The following is a 24072-nucleotide window of genomic DNA, read 5'->3' as shown; positions in this document are numbered from 1 at the left end:
CATGATCATAGAATGCAAAAAATATCAACTCAGATCCTTGCAAGTCCAAAGATTACTGGATGCCAAGACAGTGGGCTTCAGGGGCAGTTTAAAAGATATAAAGGTCAGTAAAAACTGTGTGCAGAGTTAGGATACTGTAACGAACTAACAATGGTTATAAAGGAAGCAGAGTTCATGTTACTACCAGTTTATAAAAATGACACTCTATATCACAGCAAAGATACTAAGATTTTGTATGCAATACAGAATCTATAGCCTTTGCCAAGTTCTGACAGCTCCATAATGAACTACTCATTGCCTAGTAAAGCAAACCAATGCTTTTTAGAGGGAAATGTTATAAACTGGCACTATGATTCATTTTCAAATAAAGATTTATGATGTCACATCTTTCCTATGGAACTACGTTTGTATCCACTACAAACTCTTTATTTGGCACCTTTAAGAGTTCCAGTAGTGTGGCACCTGGGTGGCTCAGTCAGTTAAGCTTCTGACTTCAGCTCAGGTCACGGTCTCATGGTTGTTCTGTTCCTGAGTTCGAGCCCCTAATTACAGTGCAACCCCTGCTTCAGATCCTCTGTCTTCCTCTCTCTGGCCCTCCCCACCTACACAGGCCCATGTGCGTGCTCTCTCTCTCTCAAAAATAAATAAACATTAAAAGAGAAAAGAGTTCCTGCAGTATTCTCTATGAATGCTATTCAATAAGACAACATATGTAAAACTTCTAGTAAAGTTCCTGATATTCTGCTATAACTAGGTCCTTAATAGATATTAATTTCCATTCTTTCCCTTAATGACATGACTGGCTTAAAGTAATGCTAATGGCCACAGTGCCTTACATATGTTTAATGCTCTATCATTTACGAAGTGCTCCAGCTAATATTCTCCTGTTATGTACACAACCACACTGGGAGATGCTGCTTATCCTCAAAAGTTTTGCCGAGTTAGCTATGTACAGAAAATGACAGACTGTTTCCTCGCAGCTTTAAGTGGTGAGCAAAAAGAGAGGGCAGAAGTGTTCTGAAGATGTGCTGATGTTCATCTTCAAATAATTTAGCATAGATTCAGACTCCCAGGAAACAAGAACAGCACATAAAAATGGAAGGAATTGGTTCTTTTTTTAAACCAGACTTCTTGTTAAAAGCACACACACACACACACACACACACCCTGAACAAAATATACACACGTGGTTTTCAACATCTCCAGAAGATGCAAAGGAGGGTTTTGACATTTCTATATCTCACATAGATGGGAATGCTATCTATATTTGCATTGTGTTTGAATATGAACAAGAAAGCTACAAAAACACACACATTGTCATATCAAACACGCTTGTGAACTGGTATGTGACAGGTGCCTATATAAGCAAATATCTACATCTATATATGCGCCATATCTACACAAGATAGAGATTTCCCATTGTTTTGTCATTTGCTCTTTCTTATTTGCTCTCATTAGGAATCTGATAGGAGCTAGACGTGACTCACTCATCAGTTAAGTGTAGTTGTTTCAGGGTTTTGTAAGACCAACTCAATATTTTAATTGTGTTTAGACCTGCCCATTAGGCCTCTGATGTGCATAGTTTCCTATGAGTAGTACTGGTTCTTAGGCACTGCTTTCTCTTAGCTGTCCATCACCTTTGGGATCCAGGTTGCTAAGAGCTCTTCTTTAAAAATACAGTAAAACCTTGCCTTGTGAGTAACTTGTTCTGTAAGTGTTCCACCAGAAGAGCAAACATTTCTAATAAATTTTAACTTATGATGCTGAATGTCACATGATCACAATTGAGCCAATGGTTCTCTCTCTCTCTCTCTCTGTCTTGCTGTGGGATTGTGGGTGATTGTCTCCCATACTCAGATGCTCTGTCTCAGGCTGTGGTGTTTGGCAGGAATCAGTGATTTTTCAGAACGTTGGAAGGTGCCCACAACTGGCACTAGTGTGTTTTTGTCACTTCAAAGCACCTACGGACAGCCCTCTGCTTTTCCAGACAAGAGTAAGCTAAGGAATGCTTTGCTTCATTCTAGGTCATTGGATAGGTTCCTTCTTAAAGTTGTACAAAAAAAAAAAAAGAAAGAAATATTCCATTGAGTCAATAGAGAGCAGTGATTCCATTAGTGATAGTGCAAGTTGTCCTACACAATAACCCTCCTCTTTCTTGTCTGCTTCACACCAGCCATGAAGGTTTTCAAAGGTAAGTGCAGGTTAATTTATTTTTCTTTATATTTTGTATTTTCTTTATTATTGTGTATTACAGTATTGTAACCATTTTTATATGAATATTTTGGGGTTGTAGAATGAATCATCTGAGTTTCCACTATTTCTTATGGGGAAATTCGCTTTGATAAGTAAGTGCTTTGGATTATAAGCATGTTTCCAGAACAAGTTATGTTCAGAAACCAAGGTTTTAATCTATTTTTATGGGGCACCTGGGTGGCTCAGTCGGTTGAGCGTCCAACTCTTGATTTCAGCTCAGGTCATGATCTCATGGTTCATGGGATTGAGACCTACATTGCTCTCTCTCTCTCTAAAATAAATAATATATATAACATAATATATATTATTTATTTTATTATATTTATTTTATTTATATTATATATGTAATACTTATCTATTTATTTGAGAGAGAGAGAACACACAAACAGGGAAGAAGGGCAGAGGGAGAGGGAGAGAGAGAATCCCGAGAAGGCTCTACACTGAGCAGTAGCTCAATCCGATGACCCTGGGACCATGACCTGAGCTGAAATCAAGAGTCAGATGCTCAACTGACTGAGCCACCCAGGGGATCCCCTATTCTAGATTATTTTTCTAGCTTAGTTTTTAATTTATTTTCCTGGTTTACATTTCTTTTAATGTTAATTTATTTGGGGGGGGGGGCAGAGAGAGAGGGAGACAGGATCCAAAGCATGTTCTGCCCTCTCAGCACAGAGCCCAACGCAGGGCTCCAACTCAGAAACCTTGAGATCATGACCTGAGCCGAAGTCAGAGGCTTAACCAACTAAACCACCCAGGCGCCCCTTTCCTAGTTTACCTTTTTTTTTCTTTATATTATATCTGTTATTACAGCATGTAGATTAATGAATTTATGGTAATGTGACTTATTTTATTTTTTGAAAGTATTTTTAAAATTTTATTATGGTAAGAACATTTAGCATAAGGTATACCCTCGTAAAATAAATTTAAGTGTACCATACATTATTGTTGACTATGATAATGTGACTTTAAATTCCTAAGTGTGTTGGTTTATTTTTATGATATGGATAAATCTGCTTGATTACATCATCAAAGTTTGTTCAAATTGAGCTTTTTTTTTTTTGAAGTTGGTAGAGAAAAGACCCTTGGCTAAAGGAAGATCTATGATAAAAACTCTTTCCAAGACTTGGGTAATTTTGGAATCATGTGATCTTTCTATTTATAGATGTTAATTGTTGGCAGGTAGGATTATAAAAGTACTTTTGCTAATATCACATTACAATGCCAAGGATACAATCTTAACCTGAGATGTGAATTTTACTGGTAGTGCGCACCCTTTTCAAAATGCACCCTGCAGAAGACCAGTAAGAGCACTTCCCCTCTCAGGTGAAGTACTGAATGGGAAAAAACGGGGTCACGATGCTGAATGATGAATGGTGTCAGTTCTCAACTAAGATTCTCAAGGGGATGGATGAAGGAGAGGCGATTTCCCCTGGCCCATAGAAACCCTCTAGCTTCTCTAGGAGAAAGGTTGCTTGTCAAGTATTTAACAAATTTTTTTCTTAACGGAGGGAGTGTTTCAAAGAGATTTTGAACTGCTTATAGCAGCACTTACCGTTGGATACATAAAGGGTATTTTAAGTGTTAGGCTTCATGGAAAAGAAATGCCTCACAAAACTGCTGTAAGTTTAAAATTCATAAAAGAGCTTTTACTAAAGCAAATCGGGTAGCCTGTAAAAAAACTTAATGTGGTTTACTGAACAACTACATGTTTGAAGCAAGCCTGTGCTAAACACTGAGGTTACAGTGCGGATGCAGCCACCTGTTACACACAGCCTTTTATTTATTTTATCATTATTTTTTTTAATGTTTATTGTTGAGAGAGAAAGAGACACGGAGTGTGAGAGGGGGAATGGCAGAGAGAGAGGGAGACACAGAATTCGAAGCAGGTTCCAGGCTCTGAGCAGTCAGCACTGAGCCCGACATGGGGCTGGAACTCACAAACCGTGACATCGCGACCTGAGCTGAAGTCTGACACCTAATCAACTGAGCCACCTCGGCACGCCTACACACAGCCTTTTAAATTCTCTTCTTCCTTGTGCACATACTTTATGACTAAAGAAAAAATAAAGTCTCTTACAGTTCTGTGCTTTTGGGAAACATGTCACATATTAAGCAGGGAGCAAATTTTCCATTCTGTTCTTTCCTCCTGTTACATTGCTCAGCAGTCTGCACTCAGTAGTCAGCATCCCTCCCGCATTCTCTGGGCTACATCAGCTAACGCAAGTGTTGCAGAGTGATGAACAGTTAAGGCTCTGGAGCCAGTCTGCCTGGGCTCAAATCTCTGGTTCTCTACTTTACAGACATGAGGCCTGGGGTAAATTATCAACCTCTCTGCCTCTCAGTTTTATCATCTGTGAAACCAGGATTTTAATAGTTCCTACCTCCTAGGGCTGCTATCAGGATTAAATGACTTAATACGTACATGGTACGTAGAACAGTACTTGGCCTAAAGTAAGTACCCAATAAATGCTAGCTTGTTAAATGATCATCATGAAGAGACAGCTATAAAAGCATGTGTAGAAATCTCACATATTGCCTGCCATGTCAAGACAAGCCATGTTTGTACGACATTTTTTATAATGCAAAAATTGATTAGAATGAACTCTTCAAAACAAAGCTCGAACAAACAAACAAGCAAAAAAGTAGAATCAAACCTATAAATACAAAGAACAAACATGATGGCCCGAGGGGTGGGGGTGGGAGACAGGCAAAATTGGTGAAGGGCAGTGGGAGCTACAGGCTTCCAGTATGGAATAAATAAGTCACAGGAATAAACAGTGCAGCACAGGGAATATAGTCGATGGTACTGCAATCGTGTTGCAGAGTGACAGATGGTAGCTACACCTGTGACCACAGCATATATAGAGAGTTGTTGAATCACTATGTTATATACCTGAAATTGGAACATCATGTGTGACCTGTATTCAACATTTAAAAAAAAATATCTTCTCTTTTGGGGCACCTGGGTGATTCAGTCAGTTAAGTGTCTGACTCTTCCTTTCAGCTCAGGTCATGATCTTGCCGTTTGTGAGACCGACCCCCACATAGGGCTCTGTGCTGACAGCAAGGAGCCTGCTTTGGATTCTCTCTCTCCCTCTCTCTGATCCTCCCTCATGCTTGCTCTCTCTCTCTCTCTGGATCAAAATAAATAAATAAACATTAAAAAAGATTTTCTCTTCAAAATTTATTTTATTTCATATTTTTTATGTTTTATTTATTTTATTATTATTTTTTTTAATTTTACTTCCATTAGAGTTAACATAGAGTGTTCTATCACTTTCAGGTATACAACCTGATACCTGTGTTGATTCAACAATTCTATACATTACTTGTGTTCATCATAAAAATTAAGTCTCAATCCCTTTCACCTATTTCACCCATCCCCCCACCATCTCCCCTCTGGTAACCACCAGTTCTTTACAGTTAAGAGTTTGTTTTTTGGTTTGTCTCTTTTTTTTCCCCTTTGTTCCTTTTTTGCTTGTTTGTTTCTCTCTCTCTGTCTTTTTTCCCCCAAGGAGTTTATTTCGGCCAGCCTGGGGACAGGGAGTCTCTGCATCTTCAAGAATGTGTTGGGTCCCTGGCAGTGCATTATGGATTGTGCTGGCTATGCAGCAGCCGGTGGGACAGCGGGAACTTGATCGTCAGTCCCGGAACTGCTGGCCTGAGGGCTAGTGGCACTTGCTGGCTGCAGTCTCCTCCACCTTCGTGACCTGGATCGAGTGAGCCCGGCGCGGTGTGGAGCACCCGCCCGTGTCTCAGTAGCGCTGGGTGACAGCGCCTGCCGCGGTCGGTCCCGGTACTGCCGGTACAGGTTGTGGGCGCCCCTGCGGGAGTCAGAGCACAGCCAGGTGCTGAAGTTCCTCACCCTCAAGGGGCATTTCTCATTTCTCAAACACCTGTCCACAGTCCACGATTTCCCCTGAAGACTTCATCTTCAGCTGAGACACAAGTACCAGAAGCGGGACTCGGTGACAACATGATCAGGTGCAAAGATTCGCATGTAATAGAGGGGTGGAGTGTGGCATTTGGGGGTGGGCAGGAGGCACCCCACTACCTTGTATTCTCCCAGTGTGCCCAAGGCCTTCAGGGCGCTCTCTCTGCTCTGGCTGCCACCCAAGAAAGGAAGTTCTTGTTTTAGTTTCTTAAATTCCATATATGAGTGAGATCCTATGGTATGTCTTTCTCTGACTTATTTCAGTTAGCATTACACCTTCCAGATCCATCCATGTCGTTGCAAATGTCAAGGTTTCATTTTTTTTTTTTTTTTTTTTATGGCTAAGTAGTATTCCATATCTTTCTCCATTCATCTATGGATGGACGTTTAGGTTGCTTCCACATGTTGGCTACTGTAAATAATGTTGCAGTAAACATGGAGGTGCAAATGTCTTTTCAAATTAGTGTTTCCATAATCTAAAAAAAAGCTTTTCTGGTCTGATTTGGAAAATTAAAAATTATCATGAGAAGAGATAAAGAAAGGAAATAAAAGAAAAAATGCAGATCATCGTGATGAATGAGTTTTAAGCTTGATTTCAAGATCCTACAATAAAGTCTACAGAAGAAAATGAATGGTTACGTGCATAAGAAGCTATATAGTACATGAAAATTATTATATCCTAAAAGAATTATGTTAAAGTTAATGTCTGATTAAAATATTTATATCAATCAATGGTGCTGTGGAGACTGCCTAATAGCATATATTTTTAACTTTTTACTTTGTAAATTATAATTATTAATTATAAAATATGAAGAGTGTGCCTTGAATATACTGTTTTCATTTCCATATGATGTTCTGCCCCATTTTGTCTTCTACTCTTACTTTATATTTATTTTACCTGAACTTGAAAAGGGTATGCTTATCAGACAGAATTTTTCAGCAAAAGGAAGACAATCTTTAGGATTATGGACATCAAGAAGGGGAAACAACAAAGATTGAGAAGAATAAAATGAGAAAGAAAAATGATGAATTGATTAGAAACTGATGAATAAGAAAATAAAATGGAATAGATATTTTAGAAAATAATTCAAGCTGTTTCAGTCATGTAAGTCAATCCTGGAAAAAAGTCAGTTCTCTTGAAAAAAACAGAATGACCTTTTTTGTTGTTTGCACTTTTTTTTTTTTTTTTTTTTTTTTTTTTACCATACAGAGGTATGTAAATTAAAATTATATTATATTTGGTCTATGTGCCTAGACCATGTGCCTAGAAACTGATATAAAAACTGGAATTCATTATTTTATTTTATTATTATTATTTTAAACTTATTTATTTAAATTCAAGTTAGTTAACATACAGTGTAGTATTGGTTTAGGGAGTAGAACTCAGTGATTCACCACTTACATACAACACCCAGTGCTCATCCCAACAAGTGCCCTCCTTAATGCCCATCACCTATGAAGCCCATCCCCCCAACTACTTCCCCTCCAGCAACCCTCAGTTTGTTCTCTGTATTTAAGAGTCTCTTATGGTTTGCCTCCCTCTGTTTTTATCTTATTTTTCCTTCCCTTCCCCTACGTTCATCTGTTGTGTTTCTTAAATTCCATATATGAGTGAAATCATATGATATTTGCCTTTCTCTGACTGACTTATTTTGCTTAGCATAACACACTCTGGCTCCATCCACATTGTTGCAAATCAAGATTTCATTTTTTTGATCACCAAGTAGTATTCCATTGTACATACGTACCACGTCTTCTTTATCCATTCATCAGTTGAGATAGTGTGGCATCGAGTTACTTTCCTTATTAAAACAATGTATTACACTTCCTGACAAAAGTCACTGCTTTAGTACAAAAGCAAAATACTCTCCATCACTACCTAAAGGCTAGAAAGGATCCTAGATATCAGCTTAGTTAATTTTGGAACAGTCATTTGGAACAATGAATGGGGAGGGGAGGAGGCAAAGAGAAGAGACTGGGGTGTCCAGGCTGTTTGACCAGTGATGCTAGTTCACGCAGGACAAAGGTTTTACTCCTCCTGCTGTCATCTTTCTGACACCACACTTTCAGTTCTCTGGGGTCTATCCAGTTCGGGGTCAGTAATCTTCAGGGCAACATCTTTGCACTTGGGAGACTCCTTCACCTTGTCCTTGGTCCTCAATATCCCTTCTTCCCCACAAAATGCAGTCCAGTTTGTGTTCTCAGTCTAAGCACAAAATCATGAGGACAACTGAAATCAATACCCAGACTAAATTAGACCTGGCAGAGTGGATTCACTGCTCACAGAGTGGATCATAGGATCCAGACCTAGGAACTCCCTTCCTTCCTTATCCTCTTGCTCACTGAGTATAATAATTCACATAGGCCTCTCGGCTGTTCCTTGAACACCAAGCATACTCCTGGCCTAAGGCCTTCACACTTGAAATTCCCCTTTTCTTAGAATGTTCTTCCAAGACATTAGCCTGACTTTGCTTCACCATTATATTAAATCCCTGTTCACATACTTCTTCACTAGAGAGGTCTTCCCTGATTACAGTACCCAAGGAAACACCCCCTTATACACTTTTCTTTCATGACACTTACCACTGCTTCTGAATAACCACCCCCACTAGAATTTAAGCTCTAAGAATGTTCCTTGCTATATTCCTCACATCCAAAACAGCCTCTAGAACACTGTAGGAGGCCAATAAGTATGTGTCCAATGACCCAACCAGAAGTTGCTAGACACAGAAGTTGCTGTGGAAAACCATATTGACTGAATGAATATGTACACACCTGATGCGAGTTTCAAAAATATATTCATAATAATCCAATTTTTTTGTTATTTTAAGGGTTGATTCTAACTTTTGATTTGATCAGACTTGAAGTGTCATGAATGTTTCCTTGTGTTGGTGGAGGAGATGTGGTAAGGGAAATAGAGGAAAGGATCTAGTTTGGTACCAGAAACAATGAAGAAATTCAGGTTAAAGGGGGACCTTGTAAAACCAATTGTGGAAAGGTTAATTTTGAATTATCTGTGGAATGTCCTAATGGATATGGTTAGTAAACACTTGAATTTATAGGTCTATTGTTAATTATAATCTTCTTGGATGGAAATCTAGATTCACGCATCATTTGCTCATCTATGTAAATTAACATTGCTTAGGACAAAGGTATGCTCATTATTCTTTACATAGATTCAACCACTGTAATATTTTATCCCATTTCTTTTACATTTGTGTTTTCTTTCTCTCCATGATATGTAAATATGTGTGTGTGTGTGTGTGTGTGTATATATATATATATATATATATATATATATATATACATCATATATATATTTATATTTATATACACACACACAGTGTATATACTTGCTGAACCATTTGAGGGTAAGTTACATGCATCATGGTCCTCTGTCCCTAAATACTTAGGTATACTTCCTATGACTATGGATGAATATGGATATTTTTTAATAACCATAGAGTTGTTTTCAACCTCAATTTCACATTGACATAATACTTTTATATGACCCATTGTCAGTATTCCAATTTTGAATAATGACCCAATAATAACTCCAGACAGCATTTTTAATTCTCAAGTTTAAGGTCAATTTCTTCTGCTATGCTTAGCTTTCACAACTACACAAAAATCCAAGAACAACATTTAGTAGTTAATTTTGTTTGCATTTTCCTACCTATAAAAGAATAAGATTTGCAAGGATACTTCCTTACATTACTGAAGTCTATTTCTTGCAGCTCTTTACATTCTATGGTTCCATACTCAAAAAAAAAAGGGGGGGAGGCAGGGGAGCCACCATGTGAATAGAAAAGAGTTGCCCAAACTGACCTCTCTATAGTATTTGCTTTGATACTTTTTTAAATGAGCAATAAAGCTTCTTAATGTCCCAGACAGCATTCTTCCTATTATTAAGATCACCTAGTTTGAGTTACATTATTTGTTTTTCTCTCTTTAAGAAAGTAACTGATCAGGAAAGGATGAAGAGTAGTGGTGGAGGGGAACAAAGTCTGTTCATAAAGTATTGTTTGTGATTAAGCACGTGTTCATAAAGTATTGTTCGATACTTTAAGAAGTATCGAAGTCAGCTAGAGCTAATTCACTAGGTTGTCAGTAAAAGTTCAGAGTAGGACAACATAAACCATCAGCATTCCAAACCTAACATGAACAGAGTGGCACAATGGAGGCTTTATTTATAGGAATCCTTTCGCACCCACTTACAAAGTTGCTAAACTGGTTTCTATTTCCTTTGTGGGTGTTTTGGTAAAAGAAGAAAAGCATGTTTTGGCTTGTCACTGAGAGTTGATCTCTAATGGAACGGGAACAGATTTATCAGGATTATTTAACTTCAGAAGAGCCTTAACATGGGTAAAACCCATGCACACATGGACAAATAACTTCCTTCTCACACCATCTGTTTTTGTTTTTCTTTTCTATTTTTTTTTTCCGGATGTAAGAAATGCACCTAGATTTATCTACAAGCCATGTCAACAGCAGAGGTTTGACAAGTCCTAGATCTTTGAGAAAAAACAAAAACAAAACCAAAAACACACCAGCAGTCCTTAGCTGCCTACAGAAACCACCACCAGCATGAGCACACATATGTTTGTCATGAGGCTACTGGAAGATTTGCTGTTAAAATACATGAACTTGAGCAAGCCTTCACAAAACAGATGCCTTAAAAAAGTCAAATGGGAGGGCTCCAGTGTAGTGGTAGAAACAGGGGCTTTGAAATCAGATACATCAGAGTTTGAATTCTCTCTCTGCCGCTTACTGTGTAGTTTTGGCTGAATTATATTCAAAGCTTTCTAACCCCCAATTGCCTTACTAATTAAAAAGTAGAAATAACATCTACCTGCTAGGGCATTAAATTAGGGTTAAATGAGATATTGCATGTGAAATGTCTAAATACAATGTCTATCAAATGGTAGGTACTTAAAAATAATTCCTTGAGCCCTTCAGTATGCTGACAAAAATGGATTTAATACAAAGTGGGATTGATTTAAGGCCAAAGGTATGGAAAGAAGGGACCTGAGGCTTCCTGGGGGTATTGGCACATATCAGTGAAGGGAGGAAAACACGAGACAATTAGGAGGCTCTGCCTATAGTCCTGACAAAGGTACAAGAAGCTTGAACTTGGATGGCACCTGTAAGAGTGGTACGGAGCACAAGGGCGGCAGAGTCTAATTGAAGTCCTAACAACAGAAGCCGCATGCAAGCTAATGGATAAGGAGTACGAGGGGGGCAGGTGTTTTTGTCTACATGCCAGAAAGAGGAGCGCTGCCCTTGCAACCAGCAGGGAGGAAGGATGGTTTGAGTCAAAGGCAGTCATTTGAATTCCGGAGATATTTCAGGGACACACAGAATATTCAGGAGGAGGTTCCCAGCTCAAGCTGGACATGTGGTCCCTTAAGCTTGACAGAAAGGTTAGCATTCAAGTTCTACTTTGGGTGAGTCAGCTGCATAGAGGTGAGTTGATACCATAGCAGACGATATCCTCAAGAAAGAAGTGTGAAGAGAGAACAAGAATGCTGTAGACCACGTGTATTTAGGTCAGATGTAACAACACTCTTCTTTTTTTTTCAGCTTTAAAGGCAGAGTGCCAAAACTACTGTTTGTAAAGGGTTTTGACATGGAGTGAGGGAGGGCTTTGTATTTATCTGGTTTCTGGGACATTGGTCAGCTGGCATCTTGTTGAACAACAAAAACCATTCAGAGAGGGTTTCTTCCTTTTGGGGGGGGGTAAGAATGGCAAAAACCGACACAGCTCCTGTGGGTTGATTTAGTGGCAGGTATTCTGGTATGGTAGGCAGAACAAATGACCCCTACACGTGTCCTTGTCCTAATCCCTGGAACCTGTGAACAGGTTCCCTTACGCAGCAAGGAGGAATTCAGCTTGCAGATGGGATTAAGGGTTGCTAATTAGTTGGCCTTGAGATAGGAAATTATCCTGATGGGACCGAAGTAATCACAGGTGTCCTCATAAGTAGAAAAGGGAGACTGGAGAGTCTGTGGCTGAGTGATGTGATGTGAGAAAGACTTGACTGGCCACTCCTGGCTTTGAACATGGCAGGGGGCCTCTACAAGCTAGAAAAGGCAAGAAAATGGATCCTTCCCTAGAGTTTCCAAAAAGAAAAGCAGCCCCACCTACCCACATAGCCTTATGGGAAGCGTTTTGCACTTCAGATCACCAAAGCTATAAAATTTTAAATTTGTGTTGTTTTTAGCCACTCATATTTTTGTAATTTGTTACAACCGCAACAGGAAACTAGTAGATCTGCTAAATACTTTATATGCCATATCTGAGGCAGGACCTATTATTATCCCCATTTTACGAAAAAAAATGGAGGTTTAGGGAAGTTGTATTCTGCTGTGATACCAAAGCCCATGCTCTTAACCACTATTTTCTCACCCTCCCAATTCTCCCAAAAGATCTAGAGAGGTCCCTCAAATTACCATCTTTCTTTCTTAGAAAGTTCCTTAATAGAGTTCTACTCAAAGATACTTATGTCATGACATCAGGGGACAAGAATGGATTATAATCACACATAATAAAAACAATATGAGTATTTACTTGTTAGGATGACTACTTTGTAATGGTTGCTTTCAACCAGGAAGGAAAAAGGGCCTTATCGCAAATAACTAATTTCCATTCCTTGAAGCTTAGTGTTAATGTCCTTTCAACCCAAATGAGAAGTAGGAGATAAGATTTAAGGTTTTTAGGAAGCTCTTGTTCACAACATTAAATCCTAGCTATTTCTGTCCTGGCTCCTCCCCTACAGAAGGTGGTTGGCTCAATTACAGCAGGCTATTAGGCAAGCCTAGGCTGAGTCTTGTTGGAGAAGGAAGAGCTTCTGACCCATACAAATAGACCTGAGACAGAAACCAGATTAGCAATGTCAAAAGCCAGCCACACCTCGCCCTTATGTTTTAATTCCTGTAGTTTTAATTTTGATAATCAGCCAGGTCACGATCTCACGGTCCGTGAGTTCGAGCCCCGCGTCAGGCTCTGGGCTGATGGCTCAGAGCCTGGAGCCTGTTTCCGATTCTGTGTCTCCCTCTTTCTCTGTCCCTCCCCCGTTCATGCTCTGTCTCTCTCTGTCCCAAAAATAAATAAACGTTGAAAAAAAAAAAATTAAAAAAAAAAAAAAATAATTTTTAAAGTTTTAGTTTTCAAATGTAAAATATGACAGTTTGTGTCTTTATGAATTGTACAGTGAGCTCTTCTAAAAGCTTGCCTTCCCTAGGGAAATCTTTTCCTCACACCCTTTCAGCGCAAAGGGATGATTTTACCCTCGTGCAAATTAAAAGCCCCAGGATCTCACCTTCTTCAGCTTGTAAGATTTCCAGAAATCTATGCCGAAGAGAACATTATGTAGTGCCTGCTCTATTAGCTGATTATAATTTGATGTGCCTTTTTACCCGGAATGACATCCTGTGACCTCAAATCCTTTGTGCAAAGAGATGCATGAATCATACACGTACACGTGTACATGGGCCACACAAACATGCTCACATGCTTATGCACATACAGAAGCAGCTTAAACCATTTCTGAAACACTTCCTTCTTGGTATAATCCTCCCACACATTACATAAACTTTTTGAGAACCACTCTGTGAGAATAAACAAGGAAAACTTATATAGCAATTATCAAAGAGTAGACATGTCTTCTACGTTATTGCAAATAGCTGTACAAGCATTTCTTAATCAGCTGTGTGCTGGAAAGGCAATTGACAGTGTTAGTAAAACTCTTCCTCTTTTCTCTTTGTCCTTGGTTTAAAATCATGCAATCCAACACTTCAGTAAATAAAGCAACAGAGTTTTGTTACTGCTACGATTTCTGCAACTATTCCCAGAAAACAAATGGATGAGTTCATAAGCATGATTTCTCATGCTGCAAGTCTTAAAAAGAACAATGCCCACAGAATTTTATAGAAAGCTAAAAGCTAATATCGAATTTGGTGGTTATCAACAATACTGTACATGACAGAAAAGGAAAAGGTGGTGGCATCTAAGCATTTTTAAAATTCATGTAAATATGCAGATTTGTCCCACTAATTACATATTTTGTGTTCCCTGTTACAAGATGGTACAAAACCGTGAGCATAGGGAATAAGTTTTATACTCTCTCCATTACTAGCAATGCCTTGTCCTCGCATAGCCATATTTTCCTTATTTTTGTAGTTTTTGGCTATTAACAGCCTATTTTTTCAAATAACTTGGTAGTCCATGACTGTGGAACACAGCAAAGTTCAGGAAGACAGTAAATTCAGGAAGAAAAGCACAAAAACAGGAGTCAAATATTTGGCTCAGAAACTAATTAGTTGCAAAACCTTAGGTCTTTTAAATGAAATTTAGTAAATCCTTTCCTGTTCTACCACCTATTTTAGCAACATAATTAACCAAAATAATAAGATCAAGTATTAATCAGCACCATCTGTAATTCAGAATAATTATATTCCATTTGGAATGACCAGTGATAATGTGACCACATGGAATACCAGCTTACACAAGGGTGATTTTTAAGTCAACAAGGAAGAGCTAAGAAACATGTATTGCCAAATTTATTGCCAATCATTAAGTCTTCCATACACATGGTATGCATGGTTTGGTGTATGCACCACATGTGGAAAAGTGCATAAGCACAATAAAGTATCGTTTAAGGAAGAACAAAAGGAAAGTCTATATGCAGATGTTTGGACACTCAAACCACATTGCATTTAAGATAACTATGAAACCTTAGTGGTGAATGGGATATGGATGAGGAATTACAAAGTGTTTCTGGTGGTTTGTTGGTATACTCACCTTTTTAATTATGTTATTCACAGTAAGCTCTATAATGTTAGGTTTACTTATTGTGAGGGTTAGATGACAATAATGGCAGCACATTCTATACTTTATATGAGGTTTGAGTCTGAGTAAGTTCAAGGTGATATGATTTCACTGCAGCTACAGGTGCACATCTAGGGATGTCATCCAAGTCTAACATTTTCTACTTGTTGAAGAGATAGGCCTATGTTGGCATATTTGTCTTCATGACCCTTTCCTCGGGCTGATTATACGATGAGGTCCCACCTGACACTTGACTCAAGGGTTGCTCTTCCATAGGCAGACAGTCTGGGCAATCAGAACTAAGAGATAAATTCTGAAAATCAAAGACTATGTAGAGTTAGGGCCTAATTGAAGTCATAACAACAGAAGTCACATGCAAGTTAATGGATAAGGAAAGAAACTAGTCTATAAAGGAGAATGGAAAAGACTGGAAGAGAAATGTGAAAATGAGAGACCTTGGGGAAGCAGAGAAAGAGAGAGACAACCTTGACTCCTGACTTTCTAGGACCAAGTCCTGTCTCCATGAAGCTGTGGGTGTTGATGCTTGCCCAATCATTATCATCTCTATCTTTTTTTAAATATGATTGGGTCAGTTTTAATTTCTTGTGACTCAGCCTTGACTTGAAAGAACACTACTACATAAACAGTATGAAACACACTGTGGGGAAATTTATATATATATATATATATATATATATATATATATATATATATATATATGTATTTTGTTTGACCCTTACTAAAGCTCTGAAAGAATATTACTCCTAGGTGCCTAGGTGGCTCAGATGGTTAAGCGTCCAACTTCAGCTCAGGTCATGATCTAATGGTTCACAAGTCTGAGTCCCATGTCAGGCTCTGTGATGACAGCTCAGAGCCTGGAACCTGCTTGGGATTCTGTGTCTCCCTCTCTCTCTGCTCCTCCCCCACTTGTGCTCTGTCTCTCTCTCAAAAATAAATAAAACATTAAAAAAATTATTAAAAAAAATATCACTCCTACTTTATAGACAATGAAAAGGAAGGTTTTGTTCAACATCGTAGAACTTGTGTCCAACTGTAGGATTTTCTTTTTTTCAACGTTTTTTTTTTTTTTTTTATTTTTTTTATTTTTGGGACAGAGAGAGACAGAGCATGAACGGGGGAGGGGCAGAGAGAGAGGGAGACACAGAATCGGAAACAGGCTCCAGGCTCCGAGCCATCAGCCCAGAGTCCGACGCGGGGCTCGAACTCACGGACCGCGAGATCGTGACCTGGCTGAAGTCGGCCGCTTAACCAACTGCGCCACCCAGGCGCCCCCAACTGTAGGATTTTCAACTCAGGACTGTCCATCTCCATTATGCCACACAATCATCACCATTACACCCAAAGATAGTTTCTTCTCAGTAGCTAATCAGGTTCCTCCACAATCATAAATGCTTGTGTTTGCCTGGAATAACTGGAACCATGCCCAGAATTCCCATAGTGGTCATACTTCCTTACTTAATAACGCTATGGAACCTAAGCTGATGTTAGAGGTCTTAGCCTTCACCCCAATTTTGTAAATCTGATGGTACTGCATACAGGGATTGGGCATAATGGGTAAGTGAATCTTTCTGAAAGCAGGACTATTTCAAAGAATCCTAGGTGAAAGAGTTCCAACTAACTTTTAAGTACACTGAGGGTAAGACCATGTTTGTGCCTGGCACATAACAGGAATTCAAATATCTAGAATGTGCTGGGTAAATTTTATGTGTTCACTTGGCTAGGTGATATGTCCAGCTGTTTCGTCAAATACCAATCACTATGTAGCTGTGAAGGCAATTTTTATGTTATTAACATTTAAATCTGTGGATGTTGAGCAAATTGAGTTAAGCTCCATTAATGTGGATAGGTCTTAACCAATTAGTTGAAGGTCGTAAAAGACAAGACTGAGATTTTCTGAAGAAGAAGGAATTAAGGCTCAAGACTGGGACACAGAAACCTTTCCAGCTTGCCTGTCCTGTCCTGTCCTGTCCTGTCCTGCAGAATTAAGACCAAAGACTGCAACATCAATTCTAACCTGAATTTCCAGCCTGCCAGCTTGCCCAACAGATTTCTGGTGTGCCAGCTCTCACACTGCATGAAAAATTTTTAAAAAAAAAAATAAATATCAATGGAGACAGAGAGAAGGAGAGAGAAAGATTATATATATTTTATGCATTATATGTTTTATATGTACACACATATAAAACATAATGCATATAAATAATACACTATTATTTTATATTATGTTACTATTATGTTAATCAATATATTAATATTGTAACATACATTTCCCATGGTTCTGTTTCTCTGGAAGACCCTGACTAATATTTAAGGTTTGCTGAGCTTGTTGGAGTGGACACACTGGATTCAGGAGAGGCTAAAGAGGAAAATATAATTTCAAATTTGTAGCCAGTCCTTTGTAAAGGTGAGGGTGGAGTACCTGAGTAGATGGCACCGTCCTAAGCAGAATATCTTAGTGAGTTATTCAGTACAAACCTAGGGCCAGAGCCTAGGCTGGGATCGGGGGGTGAAGAGCTCAACAGCTGTTCGACCTTCCCAGTTCCCAGACGTGTTAGAGAGTTGGAAGCCAGATGAGGGTTATTAGAACAGGCTGCAGAAGAAAAGCAAAGGGCCCAGCAATGTGTCAAGAGGACTGAGTCTGAAAAAGAAATCCCCTGTGGTGAGGAATTGTGGGTAATTCCCTAGGAACAGTGGTGACTGATACTGAATCTGATACTGAATACTGTTTCCTGCTTTTTGCAGAAATCACTTTCACCATGTCTTCTCTTCCACCCTCCTACATCCAATAAAGTGTCACTCTTAATGTTGTTTTAGTTGTGCTTTGAGGGGCCAAAGGAAGAACGTGGGGTCTCCAGTTTGAAGCAAAGTGGGCCAGTGAGCAAGGTTGTGCACCCAGCAAGTCCAGTGAAGAGGGATGAGCAATGATTAGAAGTGATAATGGCAGAGAAGCAAGTTGCACATAGTCTGATTCAGTGACAGCTATTCTTGAAAGCAGTGGATGTTCAATTGTTTATACTTGGAAGAAAAACAGTTTAGATAAGATAGAAGGCTAAGGGTTACGAGTAATAGCTGAGAGTAAGCATTAGGATAAGATAATCCTGAGGTTAAACCCTACCCCACTGTTGACCAAAGGGTGATCTTGGGCAAGCTCTCTCTCTGACCTGTTTCCTCATTTAGAGAATTGGGCAACTTAAAAAAAAAAATCTTTAAAATCTTCAACAAGATAGTACATGTAAAGCACATAGCAGACTACCCGGCACATAGAAAAATACTCAAACAGTAGACATTATTATTAACAAAGAGACAACTGTAGGTCTTTTAATACGGTTTGCAAATGCCATTTAAGAACTCACATTTGTCCTTGACGCTCAGCTGTGACAGGACTTTCCCTCTGAAAGCCAAGCTTTCTATCTTCACAGCATTCTGACTTCACCAATAGGAAGTCACAGTCCTTTTGAATTTGTTTTTCCCTGATCCATTTTTAAAAAGGTGTTCGAAAACATATTTAAAAGATGGCTTGGGTTTTTACAAAAGTGTAATTGTTGGTTTGAGGTCAAGTGTTATGACACACAATTAGTACACTGTATAAGCCTGGTTTTTCAAAGTTTTTCTATTTAATCCCTGCAAATGTTTCAGTTACTCTTGTTCTTCATTTTTTTTTAATGTTTATTTATTTTTGAGGGAGGGAGAGACAGAGACAGAGAGGCAGAGAGACAGAGTGTCAGTGGGAGAGGGGCAGAGAGAGAGGGAGACACAGAATCTGAAGCAGGCTCCAGGCTCTGAGCTGTCAGCACAGAGCCCGATGTGGGGCTTGAATTCACGAACCGTGAGATCATGATCTGAGCCTAAGTCAGATGCTTAACTGACTGAGCCACCCAGGTGTCCCTCTCCTGTTCTTGACTTTTAAATAATTTCAAGGAATTGTTTTGTAAGACATTTTAAAGCACTTTTTAATTAAAATTTAAAGTTCTGTTAAAGTTTTAATTGTTAGAGAAGACTACATATTCAATATTAAACATCTGGGCAATACAGAAAAGTAATAAAATAACAACCACCCATCCTAAGCCCATCACCCACAGGGAACCATTATTAAACAACATACAACCTAATACACTGAATACCTTTTTAGTTGACAATTCTTGAGATATACTGCAGAGATTTTAACCGATAAGTTTAGCTCAGAAGGATGATGGTATTATCTACCATATACCATTTTAAAAATGTAGTTAAATAGGATGAAAAACGTTAGCCATTTTTTGTTCTTCCTTTTGTATATAGAAAAACTATATAAAAAGTTTTTTACGCTCTGTTTGGAAGAAAGCTAATTTGATGATAAGGACACATCAAGACTTCCTGATTTTAGATATAATTTGGGGAAATATATCAGAAAAAATTCCCATATTTTCATAAAGGATGACTGTCTTAATGGCATCAGTCTATCTCCTCCTGGTGCTTACTAATGACAGACCCTGACTCCACTCACATGCTGTTAGAATATAGTGAGGGGGGCCAGGTGAGGCAGGAAAGAACCAAAGAAAGCAAAACCAAAGACTGCAGCATACCTTCATGACACACAGGCTGTGAAAAATTAATAGAGAAATGGATTTTTTTCACCTTTAAATTGGCAAAGATGCTTTTAAAGTAATAATACTCAGTGGTGAAAGTGAGGTCAACTTCTCATATACTATTAGAAGGAATGTAAATTGGTCCTACCTTTCTAGAAGATGATTTAATACAGTTGAATTTATAAGACCATAAGAATGTTCATGCCCATCAGACCCAGTAACTCCAATTCTGGTGATTTACTCTAAATACGAGAATCATAAAGACAAATGCCGTATGATTTCACTCATACGTGGAATTTAAGAAACAAAACGAGCAAAGGGAAAAAGAAAAGAGAGAGAGAGACAAACCAAGACACAGACTCTTAAAATATTTTTATGTTTATTTTTGAGAGAGACAGACAGAGAGACAGAGACAGAGACAGAGACAGAGACAGAAACAGAGCATGAGTTGGGGAGGGGCAGAGAGAGAGGGAAACACAGAATCCGAAGCAGGCTCCAGGCTCTGAGCTGTCAGCACAGAGCCCGAGATGGGGCTCAAACTTATGAACAGTGAGATCCTGACCTGAGCGGAAGTCAGAGGTGCCCCCCAGACTCTTGACTATAGTGAATAAACTGATGGTTACCAGAATGGAAGTGGATGGAGGCACAGGGAAAATAGGTGATGAGAATTAATCACTTGTCATGATAAGCACCGCTATGGAATTGTTCAATCACTATATTGTATACCTGAAACTAACATAACAGTGTATGTTAAGTCTACCGGGGTTAAAATAAATTAAAAAAAGAATATTCACAGGGCGCCTGGGTGGCTCAGTCAGTTGGGCGGCCGACTTCAGCTCAGGTCATGATCTCACAGTTCATGAGTCTGTGGGTTCGAGCCCCGCGTCGGCTCTGTGCTGACAGCTCAGACTCTAGAGCCTGCTTCGAATTCTGTGTGTCTCTCTCTCTCTGCATCTCCCCCCGACACCTCTCTCTCTCTCTCTCTCAAAAGTAAATAAACATTAAAAAAAATTTTAAAAAAAAGATTATTCACTAGGAAATCCTTCATAAACATGAAAAGAATATAAACAGTTTAACCATACATAATAGAGGAATAAGGGACTTGCCAGAAAGATTAATATACAGTGGAATATTATGCAATCACTAAAATTCATATTTTTACTGTTAAGTCGATAAAAAGTAAAATGAACTGTACTATCATCTTAATTTTAAGACAAAAAATCATATTACATATATACATGCATATATATATGCAAATATACATGTTATATTTATATAACTACCAACTTGGTGAAATATAATATTTCTAAAATTGAACACCATCTTCTGACCCCACCCTGTAGGCCAAAATGTCCCTCCTCTATTCTTTCAAGATTTAGTAAATGGCACTACCATCCACTCATTTGCTCATGCCAAAATCCTAAGAATCATTCTTGCTTATTTCTTTTATCCTCTAAATCCTATTTATCAGCAAGTCCTGCTTCACTTCCAAACTTATTTAAAATCTGTCTACTTCCTTCTGTCTCTACTGCCAGCATCCTACTCCAAGCTGCCCTTATCTTTTGCTTGGATTATGACAGTGACTCTAAATGGTTTCCCTGGTGTCCTTCAGATTATTCATAAAGAAGATCATATCATTCCGCTTGTATTAAATTGTTATTGCTGTGTAACAAATTACTCTAAATGTAGCAGCTTAAAAACAACACAAATTTGGGGCGCCTGGGTGGCTCAGTTGGTTAAATGACCAACTTCGGCTCAGGTCAGGATCTCGCAGTTTGTGAGTTCGAGCTCCATGTCGGGCTCTGTGCTGACAGCTCAGAGCCTGGAGCCTACTTCAGATTCTGTGTTTCACCCTCTCTCTACTCCTCCCCTGCTCACGCTCTGTGTCTCTCTGTCTCTCAATAATAAATAACATTAAGAAAATTTAAAAAAAACCACAAATTTATTATTTTACAGTTTATTACAAATTATTATTATTATTTTGGATCAGGAGTCCAGGCATAGCTTTGTTGGGTTCTCTGTTCAAGAGCTCACCAGGCTGAAGTCAAGGTGTTGGCTGGGGCCACTAGTCTCCTCTGAGCTTCTCCCAAGTTCATTGGTTGTTGTCAGAATTCAATTCCTTGCAGTTGTAGGGCTGGGGCCTTTAGCAACTAGAGACTATGTACTGTCCCCTGCCACATGGGCCTTTCCACACAGCAGTCTGCTTTTTAGAGCCAACAGGAAAGCATATTTGCTTTATCTAAATATGTCTGACTTTTGTCTGGGATCTCTAGACCCTCTTTTAAAGGGCTCACATGATTGGGCCAGACCTACCCAGAATAATCTCCCTCTGAAATAACTTAAAATCAACTGATTAGGGACCTTAATTACATTTCCAAAAATCCTTTCACTTTTGCCATGCAATATAACCTAATCATGGGAGTGATAGGTCTTCAAATTCATATTCATATTCCTGCCCATGCTCATGGAATGGGAAAAAGTGTACAGGGATGTCTACTAGAGGATGAGAGTCTTGGGAGCTTGTATGGATTGCATGAATTCATATGTTGAAACCCTTACTCTGTTGGGATAGTATAAGAAGGTGGGGCTTGAGATGTCATTAGGGTTAGATTAGTCATGAGGGTAGAGATCCCAAGATGGGGTCAGTGTCCTTATATGGGAAGGACCAGCGCTCTCTCTCTGCCATGTGAGGATGTAACAAGAAGGCAGCCCTTTGCAAACTAGGAAGAGTGCCTTCCTCACACACCAGATCTGCTGGCACCTTGAGCTTGGACTTCCCAGTCTCCACAACTGTAAGAAACAAATGTTGGTTGTTTAAGCCACCTATTCTGTTATACTAGCCTGAACTGGCTAGTACAGAATTCTCTGTATCTTCCATTCCATACTTGGCTCTGGATGACGGTTATGTTGCATGGTACATTTTCTTTTTAAAGTTTTTTGTATTTTCTGAATTTTCTACACTGACAATATGCTAGCATTCTCCCTCTGCAAAATCTAAAGTCATGTCATTCTTCTGCTTTAAATCTTTCCATGGCTTCTCATCATCCTAGAAAACTCCAAACACCTAGTGGCCAAAAGTCCTTCTATGATATGGCTCCCGCCTGCTTTCAGCTTCTCCTCCCTTCAGAGAACTTTTAAAATTATTTTGTGTTTTGTTCATTTACCACTAGAATGTAAGCCTATGTAAAGCAGAGTCTTTCTGCCTTGTATCCCAGGACCTAGCTCAGAGCCTAGCACCAAGAAATTGCATATGTGTTGGGATGAACAAATGCTAATGGAAAATGGGCCTTTCTAAGATCAGCCTGCATACCACGAGCAATGTAAGTAAACTTGAAATAATATAGACAAATATGAGGACCCTTTTTGCAGTTGTGGAAGTAATTGTAGCACCCATGAAGCAAAGAGAACTCTCAACACTGACAGACTCTCAAGTAATAGTCACAAAAGAGAGAGGCCTATGGGACTCTTGCTGATAAGAGCCATCTACTGTTAAAGTTCACAAATCATTGCTATTAATATCCTCAACCACAAAAGAGACTACTTTTACTACCATTGCTGATAAAATTGATAAAAATCTTGGCAGCTTCAAAAGTTAATACGTTCTTGTCATTGGAATTGTTCCAAAAGAAGTGAACAGCCACTTGGCAGGAATGTTCGAGAAGGGATATGAAGCTTGGATAGTATGTTGGAAGAAACTGCTGTTTGGGTTGGGCTAAGTCATAGGGTAGCAAATTGGGGTACATAGGTCACATTTATTTTGCAGATGGGTTTTTTTGGGAGATACAATATTTACTTTAAATTGGCTTGAATGTCCTTAGAAAGGGTGTAAGCTCTAGAATTCCTGTGGTTTCTATCACTTCTATTATTTGCAGATGATGGATATGGTCATTCACGAGCTCAAACAAGCATGTGGGTCTGCCACCCCTGGACTCTCTAAGGTCTTTTTCAACACCTGACTATAAAGGACAAGATGCCATGCTAAGAGAGTTGTTGAAATGGAGGGATGTAAGCGTTACACTAAGAATAATCATCACTGCTTGACTTTCAAACCCTTTCTGTACTCTTTATCCTTGGCATTCTAGCCCATAAAATCTAACTCTCATTACTTGAGCTTGTGGCTCACTTTGAAGATTTTATCTGTTGTCAAAATATTAACTTAACCTTTTCCAGTAAGAAATTTGATAACAATCTAATACATCTGTGGACCAAAAGATAACAAATCTTTTTGTTCCTGGTTGAAGAATAAATATGACCCAGTTCAGATATTTGAAGAAATACATATGAAGTAAGAAGTCTCTCTAATCATGCAAATATTGACTTCATCCTCGAAGTTCTTTTTTATTTCAGGGCACTGAGTTACAATGGTATTTTATTTTTTTTAGTGAACATTTTAACCACTGTGGTGGATAGACTTCATGTCCTACCACTCATTTTTAGTTTCAGATGCTGAATTACTGTCTGATGAAGGG

At 38.8% G+C, this 24072-nt stretch overlaps 1 protein-coding gene and 1 pseudogene across 2 annotated transcripts in view; both read right to left on the bottom strand.

Moving 5' to 3' along the window:
* OXR1 (oxidation resistance 1) overlaps positions 1–24072 on the bottom strand; it is a 447865-nt gene that overhangs the window by 121389 nt on the left and 302404 nt on the right. The window lies entirely within an intron of this gene.
* Positions 5584–6530, bottom strand: LOC132664401 (large ribosomal subunit protein eL20 pseudogene; annotated as a pseudogene).

This window comes from Panthera onca, chromosome F2 (genome assembly GCF_046562875.1).
Source record: "Panthera onca isolate mPanOnc1 chromosome F2, mPanOnc1 haplotype 2, whole genome shotgun sequence".
Taxonomy (NCBI): domain Eukaryota; kingdom Metazoa; phylum Chordata; class Mammalia; order Carnivora; family Felidae; genus Panthera; species Panthera onca.
This window is presented reverse-complemented; position numbering and strand designations above follow the sequence as displayed.